The sequence below is a fragment of the Prunus avium genome, chromosome 7 (genome assembly GCF_965620075.1).
Source record: "Prunus avium chromosome 7, drPruAviu1.hap1.1, whole genome shotgun sequence".
In the NCBI taxonomy this organism is placed as follows: Eukaryota; Viridiplantae; Streptophyta; class Magnoliopsida; order Rosales; family Rosaceae; genus Prunus; species Prunus avium.
In genome coordinates, this window is record NC_142290.1 from 5,844,104 (window position 1) to 5,865,234 (window position 21,131).

At 41.8% G+C, this 21,131-nt stretch overlaps 2 pseudogenes across 1 annotated transcript; both read right to left on the minus strand.

The window, feature by feature from the left end:
* Nucleotides 1–628: 628 nt before the first annotated feature.
* LOC110773569 (heat shock protein 90-5, chloroplastic-like) lies at nt 629–2,896 on the minus strand (annotated as a pseudogene).
* Nucleotides 1,614–7,443, minus strand: LOC110773567 (uncharacterized; annotated as a pseudogene). Its single transcript, XR_015825834.1, has 10 exons — nt 7,262–7,443; nt 7,058–7,121; nt 6,905–6,970; nt 5,752–5,946; nt 3,446–5,572; nt 3,065–3,149; nt 2,740–2,857; nt 2,326–2,373; nt 1,952–2,055; nt 1,614–1,843 (listed from the first exon to the last, which is right to left on the minus strand). The product of XR_015825834.1 is annotated as an uncharacterized LOC110773567 (transcript).
* Nucleotides 7,444–21,131: the final 13,688 nt, after the last annotated feature.

Consider the following 21,131-nt stretch of genomic DNA (forward strand, 5'->3'; position numbering starts at 1 on the left):
AGCCTCTCCTATAAATATCATGCTTCCTTACTTCAATTATTCATTCCAATCCTTTAATATAGATTTCTATCATGAAGTAGTGAGAGAGAGAGAGAGAGAGAGAGAGAGAGAGAGAGAGAGAGAGAGAGAGAGAGAGAGAGAGAGAGAGAGAGAGAGAGAGAGAGAGAGAGAGAGAGAATGAAGAGTATGTGTTTGTCTTGCAATATTTGATACTTATCTTAGTGAGTGAGTTATGTAATGCGTTCTAAAATTTCTTATTTTGTGATAAATCATGGATTTATTCTATTTACAAATCTCTCTCTATTTTCAAGTCAAGCATGTCTAATTTGTGCAATATTTCACACAATATATATATTATTTGGAGTTTTTGTGAAATATGTATTATTCATGGAACATGAGAACTTCAGTGACGGGGTATCCAAACGATAAATGTACCAGACGGGGACATAGGGCAATGAGGCCAATAGGGGTCACGTGCTGGGTACAATTTGTTAAGGATAACCAAGATATGAAGTAGTGATATGATATGATTTGGATTGTGTATCTTTTTATTATATTTTCTAGAGTGTGTAAAATGACATTGCTTGACTGACATATTACATAATCTACTCACTGAGCGGTGGTTTGCTCATCCCTCACCTATTTTGTTTTTTAGATCAATTAGCGGGCAAGACAAAGCCGAAACCAAAGAAGTTGGATTAGTTTAGAGTGATAAACTTTTATTTATATCTTGTACCTTTGTAAGATTATTATTATTTTTTTATATAAATATAATGGTAATGTATTTTAACCAATTTTCAGTCCTTTTATTTATTCCTTTCAATTCACGCACCCTGATTCGGGAGTATTCTTTATTCTCGAATCGGGTTGTGACATTCCCCTACTGCACTACCACCAAAGTCGGCAGGACAGATACCTCAATATCCTTCTGAACCAACTTTTCCAAGAATCGAGCACTTTTCAGACTGTCTGCTGCCAAGTAATAGATTGCATTCTGGTTCTTAGGCATGTTCTCAACATAATCATCTAAGCTAATCAGTTATTCCTCACTTTTTGAAGAGTAGAACTGCAACAAGGGGGTTATGTGCTTGTGATTTCCTGAGTCCTCGATGCATCCTAACTTTAGAAACCTGCCAAAGTTCTCCCATAATTTCTTGTAATCCTGGGATCAAGTAATACCATTTTCCAAGTTAATAGCAATTTTCAGCCTTTCAGGTGGAATCGAAGAGTAAACACAAGCTTAATTGCTGCCACCAACGTCTCTACACTCTCAGAGATCTCTTGAATCATGTCAAATGTTTTCCGCATGAGTTGCTTTCTCATAATCCTTACCTGAAAATAGTAGATAGATAGAGACTGAGAAATAATACAATACAACCTGATACAAATATCTAAGCACATAAAAAGAACAAAGAACAAATATTAACTGCTACAGAGATGTCCACAAATTTTAAGAGTAATAGCATTCCCTTCACAAAATGCATAAAGATAGTAGAAAAACTAGGGCTTACAATTCGACTTTCTTGAAGAATCTCTTGAGAAACGTTTAGAGGAAGATCATTCGAATCCACCACACCCTTAAAAAAGCTCAGGTGTCGAGGAAACTGCAAAAAGAATAATTCAATGTATTATATGTTCTAATCAAAACAACGAACTAAATGGAAGCTCAAAGTCACATGATTTCCAATATATCAAAACTTACCAGTTCACCATCAAAATCATCTGAGATAAATATACGTTTCACATACAAACGTATATTCTTTGTTTTTGCATTGACAACATCCTCGTTGTTAAGAGGCCCCATTCCAGGAATATAAAGAACACTCCTGAACTCCACCTCACCCTGTGCAGATTTCAAAGTTAAACTCCAAATCTGCTACATTTTCTACCTCAACCAAATTATTAAAACAAAACACAAGAAGACAAAGGGAGAGAGAGACCATTTTGGTACCTCAGTGGTGAAGTGAGTGTATGCAACTGGATCCAAGAGCTCACTACAAGTTTTCTTGTAAAATTCATGGCACTCATCTTTTCAACTTCCTTTGGATTCCGCATCTGCACAAGAACAAAACAAAATTAATTTTAAAAAAGGCTAATAAAATATATAACAAGAAAATACATGCACAATAGGCAAACGGACCATGCAGAATCTAAAATACATTTATCTTAGTAGGAAAGCCCAACTTGACCATACGCTTTGTTTCATTGGCAAATTCCCAATCCCAAAAATTCTCAGTTTTTGTCTTATTTTTCATTTCACCCTGGTAACAATCAAAGTAACTTATTACACTGTAAAAGTTACAGAGAAAAAACTACATTTCCCACCATTAGGAATTTCTATGTCTCTGGCTTCGGTTCTTCCTCATTTTCCACCTGCCAAAAGTTTCCACTCAGTGAGGATTCACAAAACTGCTAATTGCTTCATCATATGAACAACAGATACTTCTTAATCATATAACTGTAAGGTATAGAAGAAATGTAGCCTCAATGATTCGTTTGCAATAATCAACCGATTTTGATAAAAGTTTGCACCTCAGAGAGTCACATTTTGATAACAATACTTTTCTGATTATCACCTATAATGTACACTTGACATGCACCTTCAACTAAGAAAGAAGTAACAGTCCAGGAAAAGATGAATCACATGCAGAAATCCAATTCTATTAATCCCTTCAAAACTTGCCCCTTGCCATATAGAGCGAACGAACGGGTATGACAAGCAGAAAATGAAGTCCTCACCTCAACAGTCCTTGATTTTTCTTGCCATGTAAAGATTGGGGAAGGAAACAAACTGTGAGTAATTCTTCACCAAACCCTGGATCTGGGGCAGATCTGAGAATTCATACTTGTCATCCGGCTGCAAGGAGAGATATAACTTTGAGATTGTATAAGACATCAGAATAAATTGAAAAATAAGCAATGGACTGTCCTGACAAAAGATAATGACTTTAATGTGTCAACATCTAGCAATAGCTGGACATGACTTCAATGCCCAATAAACGAAAAGTCACATGCAAAATGACCAAATCCCATGAAAAGAGAAATGAAGTAGCAGTTATGGTACCCTTAAATAGAGGGTGATCTGTGTTCCATGGCGTATGAGATTTTCAGGATCAGTTTCTTCCCTAATTACATAAGAGAGCTATTGCCTGCATCTCCAAGCAGAGAGGGGGTTAGCCACACTCAAAAATCTCAACTTGTCCAAAGCATGACTAGCATTACTTGAACCGGAAAGAAAAATACAGTCAACCTATGGGCCAAATAATAAGGCGCATGGAAAACCCATCATAATGAGCATAAACTGTCCTCTGGAAAACAGTAGTATACGACCTAATGTTATTATGAAAGAACTAGGAAACTGTTTTGACTAAGTCATTTCTGGAAATATAGTATTTATTCATTTATTTTTATGAGAGATTGGAGATATATGAATCGAATGTTATACCTCATGAACTGAATTTGTCTAATATGAGCCAGTGAACAGCTTTTCCCAATGGTCAGATGCCAAAAGATTCCCCATGTCAATCACGAAGAAAGCCAAGTTTGAACATCTCGGCTAGAAGATCAGCTACCGAATTAAGATCACCACGACAACGAAAAGTATTCAGCATCTCCTCACACAGTTCTTGATCAGGACAAATCCCATCAGATAACATCATACAGAAAAAATATTTTGCATCAGTTATTAGACACCTTTTGCACAATCTATTAATAACAGCACTATAATCCCGAATGGAGATTTCAAATCCTTTCTCCACCATTTGAAGGAAGAGCCCCACTGCCCTATGTACATCACCCTTTGCACAATGTGCTTTGATCAACGTGGTATAAGCAACTTTTGTCAAATTGATATTGCAGTCGCAAAGAGAAACCAGTAGCCTGTCAGCATCCATTAGGTCGCCATATACACAAAGACCATTGATGAGAACATTATATGTAACAGGAGTAGGCTCAAGATTATGAATCAACATCTCATTGTGCAACTGAAAAGCTTTCTTGAAGTCTTGAGCTTTACAGAAACATTTTATCAGAGTATTATATGTGATTTGATCTGGGGTTATGCCCTTAGCATACATTTCCTCAACTAAGTGAACAGCCTCCTGCAGCTTCCCCAGTTTGATAAGTCCTTTAATAACTACCGTGTAAGATACATGAGTTGGTTCTACAGCATTTGCTTCCATCTCCTGAAGCAACTCAAGCATGCCATGGATGTTTCCTCGTTCAATTGGCATCCATAAGAGTAGCATAAGTAAACGGCCTTGGTAGCAATCCAAGCAGCTTGATGGTATCCAACATCTTATGAGCCTCAACTAGTTTCCCAGTTTTGCAGAAACCATAAATAAGAGTATTGAAAGTGACAATACTAGGATTTATTCCCTTTTCAATTATTTGTTTATATAATCGCATGGCTTGTGCAGTGCTACCTATTTTGACATACCCATCCATCATAATATTATACAGCACAATATCCTCTGTCACATCCCTTTTTAGTAGATTATCAAAATGCTTCCTTACCTCAGATATATCCCCTTTCTCACGCAGACCTAAGAGAATAGAACGGTGTACAAAGTAATTGGGAATGATTCTCTTCATGTACATTTCTCTACATATTTTGCTAGCCCTCTGAACATCTCCTTTCTTGCATAGGCCATGAATGAGGATAGAATATGTTATAAGATCTGGTTCCAAGCCAACAGCTTCCATCTCATATAGCAATCTCAATGCTTCTTCTACTCGTCCACTTTTACACAAACTGCTGAGGAGTACACCGTATATAATGACACTCAACTGAAAACCCCTTGAAAGCATCTCTTCCTGCAACTTAAGGGCTTCCTCAATATTTCCAGCATGGCAGTGCCCACATATCAAAATTGTATATGTCACATGATCCGGATTTAACCCTTTAATCAACATTTTCTGAATGACCTCGCGAGCTCCACTCATCAAACCAAGTAGATGAAACCCCTTACAAAGAATGTTGTAGGTGACTGTGTCAGGCTGTACCCCATGCCTCTCCATGTCTTTAGTGAACTCCAATGCTTCTTCCAATGAACCCGCTATACACAGCCCATGAATAAGAATATTATAACTGTATGAATCAGGAAGTAGTCCACACTTGAACATCAAACAAAAAAACGACTTCGCAACATCCACAAACCCCAATTTACAGAACCTAGACATGATGGTATTGAATGAAACAACTGAAGGCCAACTCTCCGTATTTTCCACACCCATGAAGAACGAAACTGCATCTTGTAGGCTGGATTGCTCACATAATCCATCTATAAGTATGGCAATAGTGTGGTCACTCTGATGAGTTCCACTATCTTTAACTTCATTATAAACAGTCCACATGATATCTGTATGCTTGAAATTATGCAACAGACAGTTATAGGTTGGTGTTGAAACGTTCAAATTCAGATCTTTCACCTTAACAAGAACAGACAGAGCATCATGAATCATCTCAGATCTTGAATAAGCAAATGCCAACATATCCCACACCACACCACTCAAGTCCCAGTCCCTGAATCTATTTAAGAGCAGCCACAAAGTGAAGGTGCCGAACCAGGGCCTATCACAAATCACAAGAAATTTATAAACAAAACATTGATAAAAAATAAAGAACAAAAGCAACGAAACGATTAGGCTTCATCCATTACTCAGCTAGCCCCAACGCATCTATGAGCCTTACCTAATCTCAGAAACCAAGCCACAATCTATAATAAAAAGAAAGTACTTAAAAAACCATACCTTCATCATCCACCATTTGCTTTACAACCAAACGCAGCTCTTTAAACAGCCTTCTCCTCACTAACACATGAGCAACAATAAACTCTGAAACCCTGGAATGCCGAAACCCATACTCATTACTCAAAGGTTGAAGAAACTGAAAGCCGACTCCAGGTTCTCAATGCTCAAGTTTTCAATAATCAAATCCACCTGAGGCTGATTCAAAGTCGGGATAATGGTTTTGAAACGATGATTTTATTGTAAAAGAAGTAATGAAATTTTATTGTAAAGACATTAAGGGAGCATCGCTTAGTATATACAGCAAATAATAGAAAATCAAAAGAGGCATGGTGCTTGTCCATTCAAAGAATTATCAATGATGTTAAGCTTCCATTCTCCAAATTGATATCTCCATCCCTCAAAAGCTCTTTGTTTTTTAATTTCCAGCCAAGGATACCTAAAGATAGGCAAATTTTATTTTATTTATTTTATGGTAAGAAAAAAAAATCTATTAAATTACAAAATGAAGTATTTCCACTAGACAGATTGTCCACCAAAACAATATATCAACATAACAGGAACAGGAAAAACAAGATTAGAGAGAAAATAGTACTATTTCTCTCACAATTGGAACCCAAAAAGAGATTAGACTGCACAGCTGCTTTCCAATCTGCAATTATATGAGAAAATATTTACCAAAACTCAAAGACACCGAAGCCCAGAGTTAAGACCAAAATCTGACTTTATCCCATAACACCTCCATTCCCACACCACTATAATTCTAAAAAATCTTCTTACTCCTCTCCAGCAAAATTACAAAAAGTTGCACAGAGTATATCTCTATAACCATTCTAATTACATTTTTTATTTTTAATAAACCTACCATGTCATCCAGAGAAGACATGGTTAACACAACATGACAGTACCCAAATATCAGCAAAAAACGAAAGAATATATCGCAATCTTTCAGATTTATTCTAAAGAAACTAACTCCTAAAGCTGAGAAAACTAAAAATATGTAATAAATGAGACAAATGGAACAGTACAAGGAGGCCATCCAGAAGAAAAAAAATTATCACAGAAGTTGTAGTATTTTTTGCATTTACTGCTAGCTTATCCGTTTTTACTTCAAAAATGAATTGACATATTGGTTAATAGAAAATGTGATTGTTACCTGAGCCATTCGCACCAAAGAATCATACACAGCAGTGTCACCATGAGGATGAAATTTTCCTAGAACCTGCATCAAATCATTATATATTTAAAACCTAAATATAAAATACTGGGGATTCATACAAAAGAACACAGAAAGCCTCTGATTATTAACCTCTCCAACAACTCTAGCACATTTCTTGAACGGTGACGCAAGCCCCAATTCATGCATTGCGTACCTGTAGTGTGGGAAGAATACAGAATATGAAATCCTCCTAAATTTGACTAATGAGCATTCTCTATGTCAAAAATTCATAGGTTTTTAGTTCAAATTTTGTCAGGACGGAACCAAACGATCAAATAAGCAAATATCACTCACAAAATAGCTTCAGTGGGCTCCTTGTGGAGCTCAACACGCACCATTGTTTCTTCGCTGTTCTCACTTGTGTCCTTGACCAGCACACTCCCATTTCCATTTTGCCCTTCGCCTGGAGCCTCCTTTTGGGCCGAGGATGATGCTGATAGGAAGCGGAGCTCCGACAGGTTGTGGCGGAGACTGGAAAATCGGGTCGGGTTGAGCTGGGCAGCGAGGTGTGGTGGCGGAGGATAGAGGAAGAAAAGCAAAGACTGGAAGCTAAGGCCATGCTAAGGGCATAGGGCTAAAGGTGTCACGCCATTTGGGGTTTTTGGGGTTTCATTTCAGCACAATCTAAAACCCTGGCTTTGCGATTGCCTTTGGAATTTTGGAGGCCTCTTGCGCGCCAAGATGTGTGGGTTTTTGGATTGGATGCACAGCACGTGACTTTCTTGGCTAAAAGTGGGTACAGATCACGTGCTAAAAGTCAATGTCAAGTAATTGTATCTGAAAGCTTCCGAAAGTACTACCACACACATACACCAAACCAAACCATATGGGCCATTGGATAAGCAGTTAATGGACATGGGGTAATCCACACCATTAGTAGTTAGTCACCTATTTAACTAGTTGTTACATGTTATGCAAATTTCTCACGGGAGAATATTCGTGTGTAGATTCTTCACCCTTCGAGCTTCCTTCTCTCTTTTCCTCGATTCCTGCAAAACAAATAGGAGTAAAAACCACATTCGAAGGGTGTTGGCCAAAGGCCCTTCGATGCCTAAGTTAGTTCGATTGGATCTTTGAGAAAAGATGCGGCAATAGCTAAAATGGATGAAATTTTCTCTCACGAGGAGAGTCGGGGTGGCCTTAGCTGTGTGAGGAGAGAGGTAGAAAGGGGGTGGGGGGGAGAGAGAGAGTGAGAGGTGTCACTCTCGGGTTTTAGAGCCAGGCTTTGAATTTTCTTGTTTGTTGAATGTGGCCATGTATTTATAGGGCTCTAGCCATCTAGGGTTTTTCAAAGAATAATTCCTATTTGTAAGGTCTTTCCCTTAAATGGAGAGATTGAGTTAATTAGGGATTCAGATTAGAATCAGATTGCTAATTGATGATAATATCCCCAAAATAAGAAAATATCATAAATTGATGATTATATTCCCAATTATTGACCTAGGTGATATTATTCTTGTCCACGTGGAGCCTTGTGATTGGTCGGTCAAATATATGATCCCACAAATGCCCCCCAACTGCATATGGGCTGGAGATGAGAAATATTTTTCAAGCTACCCAACTGCATATGGGCTTTCTTCTTTTAGTTGGGCTCCTTTTCCAAGTTGGGCTCCTAATTGAAGTAGGCTTTTGACTTCTTTTTGGAGTTGGGCTCCCAATATGAATAGGCTTGTGATTCCTCCTTGACCTAGGATGCCTAACCTTTATAAATATAAGGCTTCTCTTCACTCATTTTCAAATTGCAAACTTGTTTTCTCTACTTTCTAGCTTGTGAGAGAGATCTTGGAGAATTGTATTGCTTGTCAAGGAGAGGAGTCATCGTGCACACCAAGGAATTTGTCTTTATCACCAATGTCTCCCCTGCCATTTAATCCCCTAACATTTCGTCCAATTTGTCGTTAAATATGAGGGCAAATTGGTCATTTCATATGTTAAAAATTGTAACATCCCGACCCAAAATTTAATTACTCGTTAATTTAATTCATTTAATAAATTTTGAAATTTCAATTTTGCCCTCGGGGATAGGGTCATTTTGGTAACTTTTTAATCCAAAAGGATTTTGGGGAAATGAATGGCACCATGACATAGATCGTGTCAAGATGAGTTCGTAGACACGTAGTGATGCCGCAACTTAGGGTTTTGACATTTATCTGACTTGCGATTTTCTTCCTTTTTTGCAACTATTCACTAGTCATGTCTTCTGATGATGGTAGTCGATCACCAAGTTCGCAAGTGCCTTTGTACCTATGGGTTGGTTCCAAGGTCCACAAGAAGAGATTCGTGGCTAATCTGCATCGCGTTACGTCTGAAGCTCACTTCCAAAAGCGGCATGCCACCTAGGCTTCTACCATACCTGATGACGTGCATGTCTAGTTGGCGAAGTCTTCGACCAACGATGCGCCTCGTGTGGACCCGAATGATCCAAATTCTAGAATTATCACATTTCGTCCCTTCTATTTCTCCTTGGGCTTAACGTTCCCATTGTCGAGTACTATGGAGTGTGCCCCAGGCCAATGTACTCCGAACGTCTACTGGGCGATTATGTACTTTGAGAATCTGAACCGTTTCTTCGAGTTGGATCTGACGATGCGAGAGTTCTTCTACTTCTTCGAAGTGAGGCACTACGAGAAGAGTGCCAGGTCTATATATGCTAAGCCAAACTATTTGACAGTCTCAGCCAAGGAGATCAAGTATGGCACGCCGATGTGTTGGAGGTCAGCTGAAGGTGGGAAGGCGAGGTCGGCGATGGTCCCCTTGTTCCCATCATTTACTGCGATGATACGTCATTCTTTCATTCATCTGCTTCAATTTTGTTTGAATTCTTTGATGTGTGACTAATTGACTTATGTCATCTGCTTGCCGAGAATGACATCTGCAAGAAATTGGATCTCGAGCCGAACATGGCTAAGGTCTGCGGGGCCTTGAACATCCCAGCGAGGATTCGCGAATGGCACTGGCTGTTGAGTGAGTATTGGGAGAAAGATGGTGGTCTACCTCCTACCAAGGATGTTGAGAGATGGAAGCAATATGGCCCAGACTTGGATGATCTACCTAACGAACGGGAGGAGTCCTCGATCGAACATCCTAAAAAGTGAAAAGCTTATGCCAGGTCTTCTAAAGATGAAGCTAGAACCTCGCGGGCAAGGGATGTGTCTCCGTTGAGAAAGAGGCCAAGACTTCCTTCTGCTGTGATCAAGTCTTCTTTGAAAGAGGTATCATTTACTGAGAAGACTCAAGTAAGAGCTCCTGCTTCGTCATTTGCCAGGGTCATGCATCTTGTCGGTGTGGATAGTAAGAAGATTTGTGGCATGAAAAATGTTCGGGACTCCTCTTAAGTCTCTAATTGACAAGCTCAAAACCTGCAATCTGCCCTGTAAAGAAGTTCGCTCTTAAACCGGTTCGCCTGTCGAGAAGCAAAGAGATGCTGATATTCCTCCCTAAAGTTCGAGTCATCTACACTAGTTAAGGGATGAAGATCGAATTGGGAGGACTTCCCCTCTGCCTAACCATTGCGATCTAGTTGTCGAGCCACGAGTAGTCAAACATGAAGCTGATTTGGAGTCGTTGACTCCTTTGGAGGCGAGGATGGCAAGGGCTAAGAAGGCCAGAGAGTCATCTACTTGGGCGGGCTTTTTGGAATCGCAAACAACTGGTCTCAAGGTTGACAAGTCCAACTATGCAAGGGATGCATGTGTGTCTAATCTGCTCAAGACAAACTTTCTGTCGAGCCCGTCTGCTTGCGTCAAGCTAGTTGATCATATACATCAGTCTAGTGATCTTGGCACGTTCTCAAGTCTTTCCTTGGAGAAAGAAAAGAAAGCGGCTGTTAGTTTTTCAAAAAGGAGTAGTTTTTTATGTTGATGCCATCCAGAATTCGTCTGCTGTTGCCCCTTCTTCTGCTCAGCTAAGCGAGTTGGAGAAGAAGAATGTTGATATGACTGGCAAGCTCTCGGTCGAGCAAGTCCGCCATGAAACAAGGATGTCTGAAATTAAGGAGAGCATGTCTTTGCTGAAGAGTTCCTTTGCTAAAAAAGACAGTGAACTCAACTCTTTTGTCGCTGCCCTGCATAGTTGCAAGCTTCTAATCAAGTTTGAAGTCTATCACAAAGTTGTTGAGCAATCCAAGAGTGGGGTCGCTCCTTGTTATTCCATTGAAGATGAAGACGTCGAGACATTCTGCCCTAACATGCCCTCTACTCAAAGTGAGTAGATCAATGTTGTGGACATAGAGGCTGTAATAACCCAAACCTTAATTAATATTTATTTAGTAATTTATTAGAGGAAAAGACAATTATACCCTTAGAATATATTATTAGGTTGTAAGTTGAATTTTTCACGGGATGGAATTTGGGAAATCCTTTTGTACCGTTGCGTAGAGCACGACGAAGCGAGTCCGTAGACACGTAGTGGACCCGAATCGGACTTGTAATGAAGAAAATACGAGCAAATACGAAAAAGGGCAAAATTGTAATTTTTGAAAATCAGATTTCCTCCCATTCTCTCTCCTCACTCTCTTCTTCCTCGCGACAACACCCCCCCGCCCCCTTATTTCTGCTTCAGCCGCAGCGCCCTCTTGGACAAAACCACCACCACCGGATACGGCTGGCCACCAAACCGGCCAAGATCAAACCAGCCCAGCCCCGCCATCTCACCGCAGCCTAACCCTGCCATCGGCAGCCGCAAATCCGTCAGAATTCGTCGAAAATGAGCCGATTTTTGACAGAATTTCTCCAGCTTCGTTCTCCCTTCTCCGGACACCAAATCAAGTGAGTAAGGTATGGATTTCTAGCTATTTTTCACGATCTAGCTGATGGTTGGGTAGGTTTCCAGAGATTTTGAAGTTTGATAGGTTGATTTTGGATTTGAAATTCTACCGGTTTTGAGAAATCGGTTTCAGCCACTTCTAGCCACTTTTTGGCCATAGTCCAAGAACAAAAGTGGTTCCAAATATGGTGTATTACCTGGGATAGGAGTTTGGGCTGGCGGTTTGGAGAAAATCCAGCCACCAAAAATTGATATACACACCCACGCACTGCCGGCACGTGAGCCAGGTGTCAGAGACCATTCTTGGTCCTAGAATGATCCTTGTGTCCTCACGAGTACTTAGGATTTCGCAGATCTCAATTCGGACAATGTTTGAAGCTCGAACGGATCTCGCATAGTGTGCAATTTCTGAGTTCAATACGTTCAGACCGTTGGATCGTAGTCAAACTAGAGTATGTTGATCTAGGTAATTTCAGGATCGTGTAGGATTCAACGGATCGTTAATCGGAGTCCCGTATACTCCGAAAAGGCCAACCCTAGGGCTAGGATTACAAAAAATCATTCGTCCGTTCGATCGTGCGATCGTGAGTAATCCGACCATCCGATCGAGACCAAACACTCGGGACATGTGTCCTAGGTATGTGGGAACCTCTAGGAACTTTCAAATCGGGTTTCACGGGGTCCCGAGTTGACTTTTGGGGACTTTATCTTTTTGAGTCCCGAGTTACTTTTAAACCATGCCCTTTGAGAGAAAAGCTAATGTGGGCATAGGAATGACCTTTAAAATTGATGCATACACTTTTAGGAGCCGGGGGTTAGGGTTTTAATATTATTTTATTAAGCAAATTTATTAATAAAATATTATGATGGATATTCAGGCACCCTGGCACTAGTTGGCCCACAGGAGGGACCTTCAAAGGGTCCAGCTAGCTTAGATCACCTGTGAGTGGACCTTTTGTTTTATAAACGATTTATGCAATTTATTTTCATTATTTGATCATGAATAAGTTTTATTTGAGGATTAGAGCTGTATAGTTTTAATATGCGCTTTTAAATATTTTAATTCATTTACTGCCGAGTGGGATATCCTTAAAGGATATAGGAAAAGGAAATTCTAATTAAATATCAGGTTAAATGGCGGCATAGTTTTAAGTTAAACAAGAATTCTTATATTCATTAAATCTTTCTAGAATGTTATATGTATTTTTAGAAACCACCATAGGTACCCAAGAGTAATAAAGGTTGCCTTCGGTTTAAATGTGTTGCCTACGGATTAAATGGTTGCCTTCGATTTATTAGTTGCCTTCAAATATGTCAGCATGCTTGACTTACGCTCCGCGAGTCCTAGAGGTACCCGGGACCGTGGGAGTGAGGTACGCGGGTCAGGTCGACTAACTGTCTCCTGAATCCCGTGAGGATTGCGGCTTGGGTAACTTTGTGTTTCCCAAGGTCTGCTAGGACACGTCACTCCGGTGGCGCAAGGACGTGTCACTCCAGTGGCACGAGGATGTAATTGATGGATTATAAGGAATTGACGAAAATAAATGGGTACACCTAGGTGGTAGATTTAAAGTTGATTTCAATGCTTTCGATGACTTAATGTTTTAATCAAGTGTGTGATTGACTCTATATATATAGATATGAATCCATTGATTCCAGTACGAGTATATATATAAGAAATGATTTAGTTTCATAACTGTTTTTACAGAGGGGTTAGTATGTTCATATGCTATTTTCTAAAGCTTTGTTTTTGGTCCACTCACCTTTTTAATGTTTGGAGCCCCCAGGCAGTAGTCGTGCGTCAGTGCGCCACCACCGGGCCGAGTCCATCTTCCACCACATCTCTTGACAACGTAGGGTCTTGTATAATTATTTTATACTTGTAATCTTCTGTGTAGAGCTCTGATATTGCCCTAGATTGCATGTCTAACTGTTGGAATGTAATTATTTGCATGCTGGGAGTTGGTGTATATTTTATATGCATGTTTAACAGGTGTAATCTTGGGATTGGTCTAATTGCAGGGGAGACGCTGCTGAATTTTTGGCAAAAGTCAAACCCCAGTTTTATTTGAAATTTGACTAGAAGGGCAATTAGGTCATTTGTGCTCGGCACTTGCCAGGTGTCAGACGCGCACAGGGTTCAGCTCGGATTCCAAAGTGGAATTTGGGTCGGGTCCTGTCAGAGGCAGCCGAAGAGCAGGTGGCTGACGAGACTATTGCTGATGAGGATGATGTTGAGACGGACGCCGAAGAGGTCGCTGACCATGGGTCTCCCGCTGGAATCTCGCAGTAGATGAAGACTCCTTTATCTTTTCAAGTTTTGTACTTTGCTTTCTTATTTGCAATAATTGGTCTTATTTGACCATCTTCTTTTTGTTGAACCTAACCGGTTAGTCACTATATTATGAAAACTTCACTTATTTCTTTAACTTCAATTGCATTGTGTCTTGTGAATTGCTTGAGTGACTAGCTAGTGTCTCGGTTGTGCATTTCCCTTAAGATGTTTAAATGTTTACTCACCACTTGCTTGAAGGGTGCTTTTCTGCTTCTCCCTTAGGATGCTTTGAATGTTGTCCTACATCTCCCTTAGGATGTTTTTGGACTGCGCCTCCCTTAAGAAGCTATTAGTTGTCATGCGTCTCCCTTAGGACACTTTTAGACAGGAGCATGCGTCTCCTTTAGGACACTTTATGGAATGCGTCTCGCTTAGGACTCTTTTAGATAGCTACTTTCTTTTGACACTTCTTTTGAATGAAAAACTGAACTTGTATTGATGCTTGTATGATTACATCGTTGTTTGAAATGGAAATAATTGGATAAATAACCTGAAATCATGAGTAGTTGCTATTCTTCTTCAGAAGTGGGTAGGGCTCAGTCGTCTGCTAGGAACTGATCCGATAGGCAGAAGCTTCATAGGTAATATCTTTGGAGGTGATAGGCATTCCATTGTCTTGGGATCTCCTTTCCTTCCAGGGTGTCAAGTGTGTAGCTTCCTCTACCCCCAGACCGGCTGATCACGTAAGGGCCTTCCCAATTGGGTTTCATTTCCTTTGATCTTTGTTTTTGCACAGTAATGAAAGCCTTTCTAAGTACAAGGTTGCCAAGTTGAAATTGTCTGACCTTGGCCCTTTTGTTGTAGTAATACTTCAACTGTTGCTAGTAAGAGGCAACTTGGACAATGGCTCTCTCACATTCTCCTTCAAGTAGATCAAGGTTGACCTTCATTTGTTTGGAGTTCTGACCAATACTGCCCACCTCAATGCTCATAGACGGGACAGTGATGTGTAAGCTAAGGAAAATGGGGTTTCACCGGTTTATCTCCTTTTGGTTGTTCGATAAGCCCATAGTACTCTAGGGAGCTCATCTACCCACTTTCCTTCGGCTCATTCGGTGCCTTCCAGTCTCTTATGTAGGCAATCCAATACAATTTTGTTGGATGCCTTGGCTTGGCCATTGCCCTGCGGATATCTCGGAGTGGACATGTGTTGCTTGATACCATACTTTGCAAGGAAGGAGGTGATCCGCTTGCCAATGAGTTGTGAACCATTATTGGTAACTAGCGACTGTGGGCAGCCAAATTGGCAAATAATGTTATTCTAGACATATCGTTTGACATTGGTGTCTTTAGTAGATGATAGAGCTTCGACCTCGATCCATTTAGTAAACTAGTCGGTGGCGACAATCATGTCTTTCTTGGCAAGTGCCGGTGGGATGGGATTCACTAAGTCAATGGCCCATTGCATGAATGGCCGCGGGCTATGCTGCGGATGGTACACTTTGGCAGGCAGGCTAGGAACTTGCTTGTATCATTAGCATCGATCACATCTTTTGACATACTATGTGGAGTCATGGCGCATGGTAGGCTAGAAATAGCCTATCCTTGGAGCTTTCTGGTTGAGTGACTTGCCCCCAGAGTGTATTTTGTAGAGTACCTCAAGTGTTTGAGGGTACTTCGTGTATTTTGTAGAGTACCTCAAGTGTTTGAGGGTACTTTATGCATGTAAGATGACGGCCGGAGTATGATCTGCGAATGAGCTTATTATTTTGCATGTAGTATCGTGCGGCTTTCTGCTGGACCTTCTTAGCTTCTCACTTGTCCTGTGGCATATTTCCATTTGCTAAGTGGTTGATGATGAGGTATTGCCAGCTAGGTTCGTCATCAATCTGAATTGAGCCTACTTGTTATAATTCTTCGATGCTTGGCCGATCAAGGTGCTCGACCGGGATGAAGTGTTTGAATTGGGTGTCCAACATTGATCCTAAGCTTGTAAACGCATCTGCATGAGTGTTCTCTGCCTGGGAAACTAGTTGGATAGTGAAAGTAGAGAATTCCTTCAAAAGCACTTGGACTTTGTCGAGGTATTGGATCATTCTCGGGTGTTTTGCTAGTTCTTTTGCTAAGCGCAGTCTGACGAGCAATGCCTCGTATTCTCCATTGTTGTTTGAAGCTGGAAAGCCTAGTGTGATGGCTTGATCCAACAAAGTTCCATCTGGGGTGACTATGACAACGCCTGCTCTAGCTCCCTTGTGACTATGTCTTTGGGCAGGTCTGGATCGGCGGAGGAGGTATCGTCTGCTCTCGAACTTTCCTTGTTTTTTATGACCAGCTTCTCTTCTTCAGCTATTAGAGTAAACTCTACAACAAAATCTGCTAAAGCCAAGGATTTTATAACAATCTTAGGCTGGTGGAGGAGGTCGTACTGACTGAGTTTGATAACCCATTTCATGAGTCGCTGAGAAGCGTCAAGGCTGTGAAGAAATGATCTTAAAGGAAATTTTGTCATAATGATTATTCGGTGAGCTTGGTAGCAGGGTCTTAACTTTCTCACAAAAACTACAAGAGATAAAATGAGCATTTCCATTTTTGGATAGCGAGTCTCTGCATCGATGAGGGCTTTCGATGTCTAGAATATCAGATGTTGTACCCACAGCTCTTCTCGGATGAAAGCCAAGCTGACTGCTGAGTTAGACATTGCCAGTTAGATAAGCAATGCTTTGAAGAGTAGGGGAGATGAAGTGAGGTAGGTCTTCAAGTTTTGAAAAGAGATTTCACATTCTTAGTCCCACTTGTCTCTTTGTCCTTTCTTCAAGGCTTTGAAGAATGACCTGAACTTGTTGGTAGATCTCAAGAGAAATTGGTTGAGAGCTGCTACTATACATGTTAGACTTTGTATCTCTTTCATCATGGCAGGTGACTTCATGTTGAGGATGGCCTTGATTTGATTGGGATGTGCTTCGACGCTTCTTTGGGTGACTAAGTATCCCAAAAATTGGCTCCAAATATGCACTTGCTCGGATTCAACTACATATGGTATTTTCTGAGTAGGCCAAAGGCTTCGGAAAGGTTCACGATGTGGTCCGCTCATTGGGGAGCTTTGACCAGCATGTCATCTACGTAAACTTCCATAGTTTTGCCTATCTTCTCCTTGAAAATCTTGTTCACAAGGCTTTGGTAAGTTGCTCCTACATTTTTCAGCCCAAAAGGCATGACTTTGTAGCAGTATATGCCTCTTTCGATTATGAAAGAAATCTTCGCATTGTCTTCTTCATGCATTATGATTTGATTGTAGCCAGAGTAGGCGTCCATGAAATTGAGTTGTTGATTACCAGAAGTTAAATCTACGAGTTGATCAATTCATGGCAGTGGAAAGTTGTCTTTTGGGCATGCCTTATTGAGGTCGGTGTTGTTGATGCAAACTTTCCACTAGCCCTGTTTTTCTTTGCTACTAGAACAACGCTGGCTAGCCACTTTGCATAGGAGACTTCTTCAATGAAACCGACAAGTAGGAGCTTCTCGATCTCGGTTTCAATGATGGCAACTCGCTCCGGAGCGAAGTTGCGTCTCTTCTACGCCACTGGCTTACTGGCTGAGTTAACATGCAGTCAGTGCCTGATGATTTGCAGGTCATTTTGGGCATGTCAGATGGTGACCATGCGAATACATCGTTGTTGTTATGGAGGAAGGTAGTCAATTCCACCTTCTCTTCTGAGCTTAGGCGCTAGCAGATTCGGGTTTTTCCTTCTGGCTTGTCAAGATCAAGGGGTACTAGCTCAACGTCCTCTTCGGGCTTCCATCCTTCTTCAGGAAAGACCTCTACGCGGATTCCCTCGACTTAGTCCTAACTCTTTGATTGCTATTTGGTTTGCTAGACTGTCCGGAATGGGATCTGCCTTCTCCTCCGCTTGTTTTGTCCAACTTACAGGTATGAATTGTGCTTGCTTGCTTTTCCTCAAGCCTTGGGTGGAGCATCTTCTCACCATTGCCTGCTCACTGTTGATCTTCCCGATGCCCCCTCCATGTATGGGGTAACAGATTTTCTGATGAGTGGAAGAGGTGATGGCGTTGATTTTGCTAATCATGGCTTGCCCAAGATGCCATTTAGGGGGAGACTTCATCAATGATCATAAAGGGTTGCAAGCTTATTACCGGTGGAGAGTAGATGTTGAGGTCTATCGTGCCTACGGTATCCGAAGTCGCACCATTGAAGCCGGTCAGTGACCTAGCTGACTTGTTGATCTTTGTCTCCATGCCCATCTACCGAATGATCAGCAATTGTAGGATGTTAGCTGCGCTGCCCCCATCTGTGTGGATTTGGTCGATCATGGCTTGAGCAATTTGAATGCTGATGACGAGGGCGTCATTGTGCGGTAGATCAAGGTCGATCAAAATTTTCTTTTGGAAGCCGATCACAAGATTGTCTTCAACTGATGGGAGGTTTAAAACTTGGGAGATAACGGTGGCCTACTTAATCTTCCTCTTTTTTCCTTTGCTGGTCAACCTGGATTCCTCGGAACCGGCCATGATCGTGTTAATCCTTATGACCTTCTGGGGTGGTTTCTTGGCTGCATCGCGATCCTCGATCTGCTGAATGACCTTCTTTGCTACAAACTCTATGCAATGGCCTTCTTTTACTAGTTCTTCAAGGTGCATTTTTCAAGCAAAGCAGTCATTTGTGTAATGCCCGCAGGTCCCATGGAAGGCATAGTACCTTCTTATTTGCCTCTTGGCCGGATCTCCTTTTATGGGCGGTGGTCTCTTCACCCAAGGCTTGTCCTTCACTTGGGCTAATATTTGATGTGTGGGGATAGAGAACTTGGTGTAGTTCTCATCTGCCAAAACGTCCCCTTCGGGCTGCGACTTACACTTGCCACTGCTCTTGTTGCTGAATCTGTAGCTCCTCTGACCTGCCTATTTGGTCAGTTGATCAACCTGTCTGGTAGACTTCTTCTAGAGCGAGTAGCGTTATGCGGTCGCGAATCCCTTTGCCAGCGATAGTCAACTCGCAATATAAGTCGTGCTCAATTAGCAAGCCTCTCTTAATGTAATCTCAAAAGGATTAATCGTGCTTCCTGCGCAGGTTGAACAGGTGGTCAGGGTTCTTCTTGATCGTCTGATAAGAAGTGTACTCCTTGGAAAAGACAAGGGCCAGCTCCCTAAAGCTGTCGATCGACCTAAACGGTAGGTTATGAAACCAATCTTAGGTTGCCCAGCGCAGGGTCATTGTGAACACCTTGCACATCACAATGTCTTTAGCTTCGTATAGGATCATAGCACTCTTGAAGTGCTTGAGATGGCTTTCGGGATCAGAATCCCCTTTAAATGGTGTGAAGGTTGGCATTGAGAACCGCTTCGGGGAAAGACGGTGTGAAGGATGGCTCTTGGGATCGGAATGGTCTATCTCCCTACGTAGGGCATCATATGAATCTTCTCTAATTTTCAAGTCTAGAAGTCGATCATGACGAGTTTCTCAATGTCCTCTACTCATAAGAGTTGTGGTTCAAGCTGATTTTTCTCACGATGCGGGCGCTATTGATTAACTTCTTCGTTGACTCGTGAGGGCTGACCTCTTTGGCTATCCTACCTATGTGGCGTATTGGTGGACTGCGCCTGCGAGGGATTCTCTGCGGCTTGTCGACGTCAATTGGTTCTTCGGGAGTGGGTTGCGGAGCGCCTTTCTTCACGTATCTCATAACGAGAGTTGATAGATTGACCTCTATGAGGGCCTAGCCTCTTGTGAACACTTCTTTGTGGGCCAAGGCGGGCATGAACATTGGATTGTGGGCCCAAACTTTCGTGCACGTTGATCCTTGGACTCAACCTTTATCGAAGACTCGATCGTTACTGATGCTTGCGACATGCAAACGTGCTGAGCATGCTCTTATCCTTCTCCTTGTTTGCTTGCCCTTGCTCAACCTACATGGGACGTCTCGAACTGCCTATAGGTGCGTTCGTCCATCTTTCTCTCTTGGCGTTGCAATCTGAGGCCAAGGTCTCGGACCAAGTCAATCTGGTTGAGGAGCAATCCTACCAAGTTGTTTTGGTTGTCCACTCTTTGAGTCATCTGGTCAACTCTAACATTAAGGTCTAATTGACCTCGCGAATCCGGAGGAGAGAATTGCGTGGAGCCCAATTGCACACAGGCTACGATTTCGTTGAAGGTGTACATGGGAGCGTAGGTTGAGCACGGTGGCAAATGAGGGAATGTATGATGTTGCTCCAAGATCGGGTTGTAACTTGCGATGGTGATGAAATTGCCGTGATGGGAGGTCCCACCAAGTGTGGTGGCGGCGCCGTGATGGTGGGCTTCGGATCCGACCATAAAGTTGTGTGGATGCAGATTACTAGGGTCGATCGCAAGGTTGGGTGGCAATGAGGTCGTGGCGGCCAAGAGACCATGAGGTTGAAATGCGGTTCCTACGTAGGCCTGCGTGGTTGAGTCGTAGCCTCCACAATGGAACTTGGTGTGGCTGTTGTGCTTATGGCCATAGGACCGTAAGGTGAAGGACCGTTGCTAACAATAGAGCTATACGGAGGTGCAACACTCGCATCCATGAGCCTTTGCGGTGGAGCCCGTTGTGGCTTTGGCCCGTCGTGGATTGAGTCATCGCGGAGATTTTGCTTCTCGTGTGGTTGCTTCCAACCATGGATGTTTGGAAGGCTTTGGTTGAGTGATGAATATGAGGAAATAGATTCCTTTGTTTTCATACCACGCGTTGAGTTTAACTCGTGCTCTCAATGAAAGAACCAAAATGTTTGTGCAAATTTCTCACAGGAGAATATTCTCTTGTAGATTCTTCACCCTTCGAGCTTCTTTCTCTCTCTTTCTCGGTTCCTGTGAAACAAATAGGAGTAAAAGACCACACTTGAGGGGTTTTGGCCAAAGACCCTCTGATGCCTAAGTTAGTTCAATTGGATCTTTAAGAAAAGATGCAGCAATAGCTAAAATGGACAGAGCTGGGTGGCCTTAGCCGTGTGTGATGACACTTAGCTATGTGAGGAGAGAGGGAGGGAGGGGCGGCAAGGGAGAGAGTGAGAGGTGTCTCTCTCGGGTTTTAGAGCTAGGTTTTGAATTACCTTGTGTGTTGAATGTGGCCATGTATTTATAAGGCTTTAGCCATC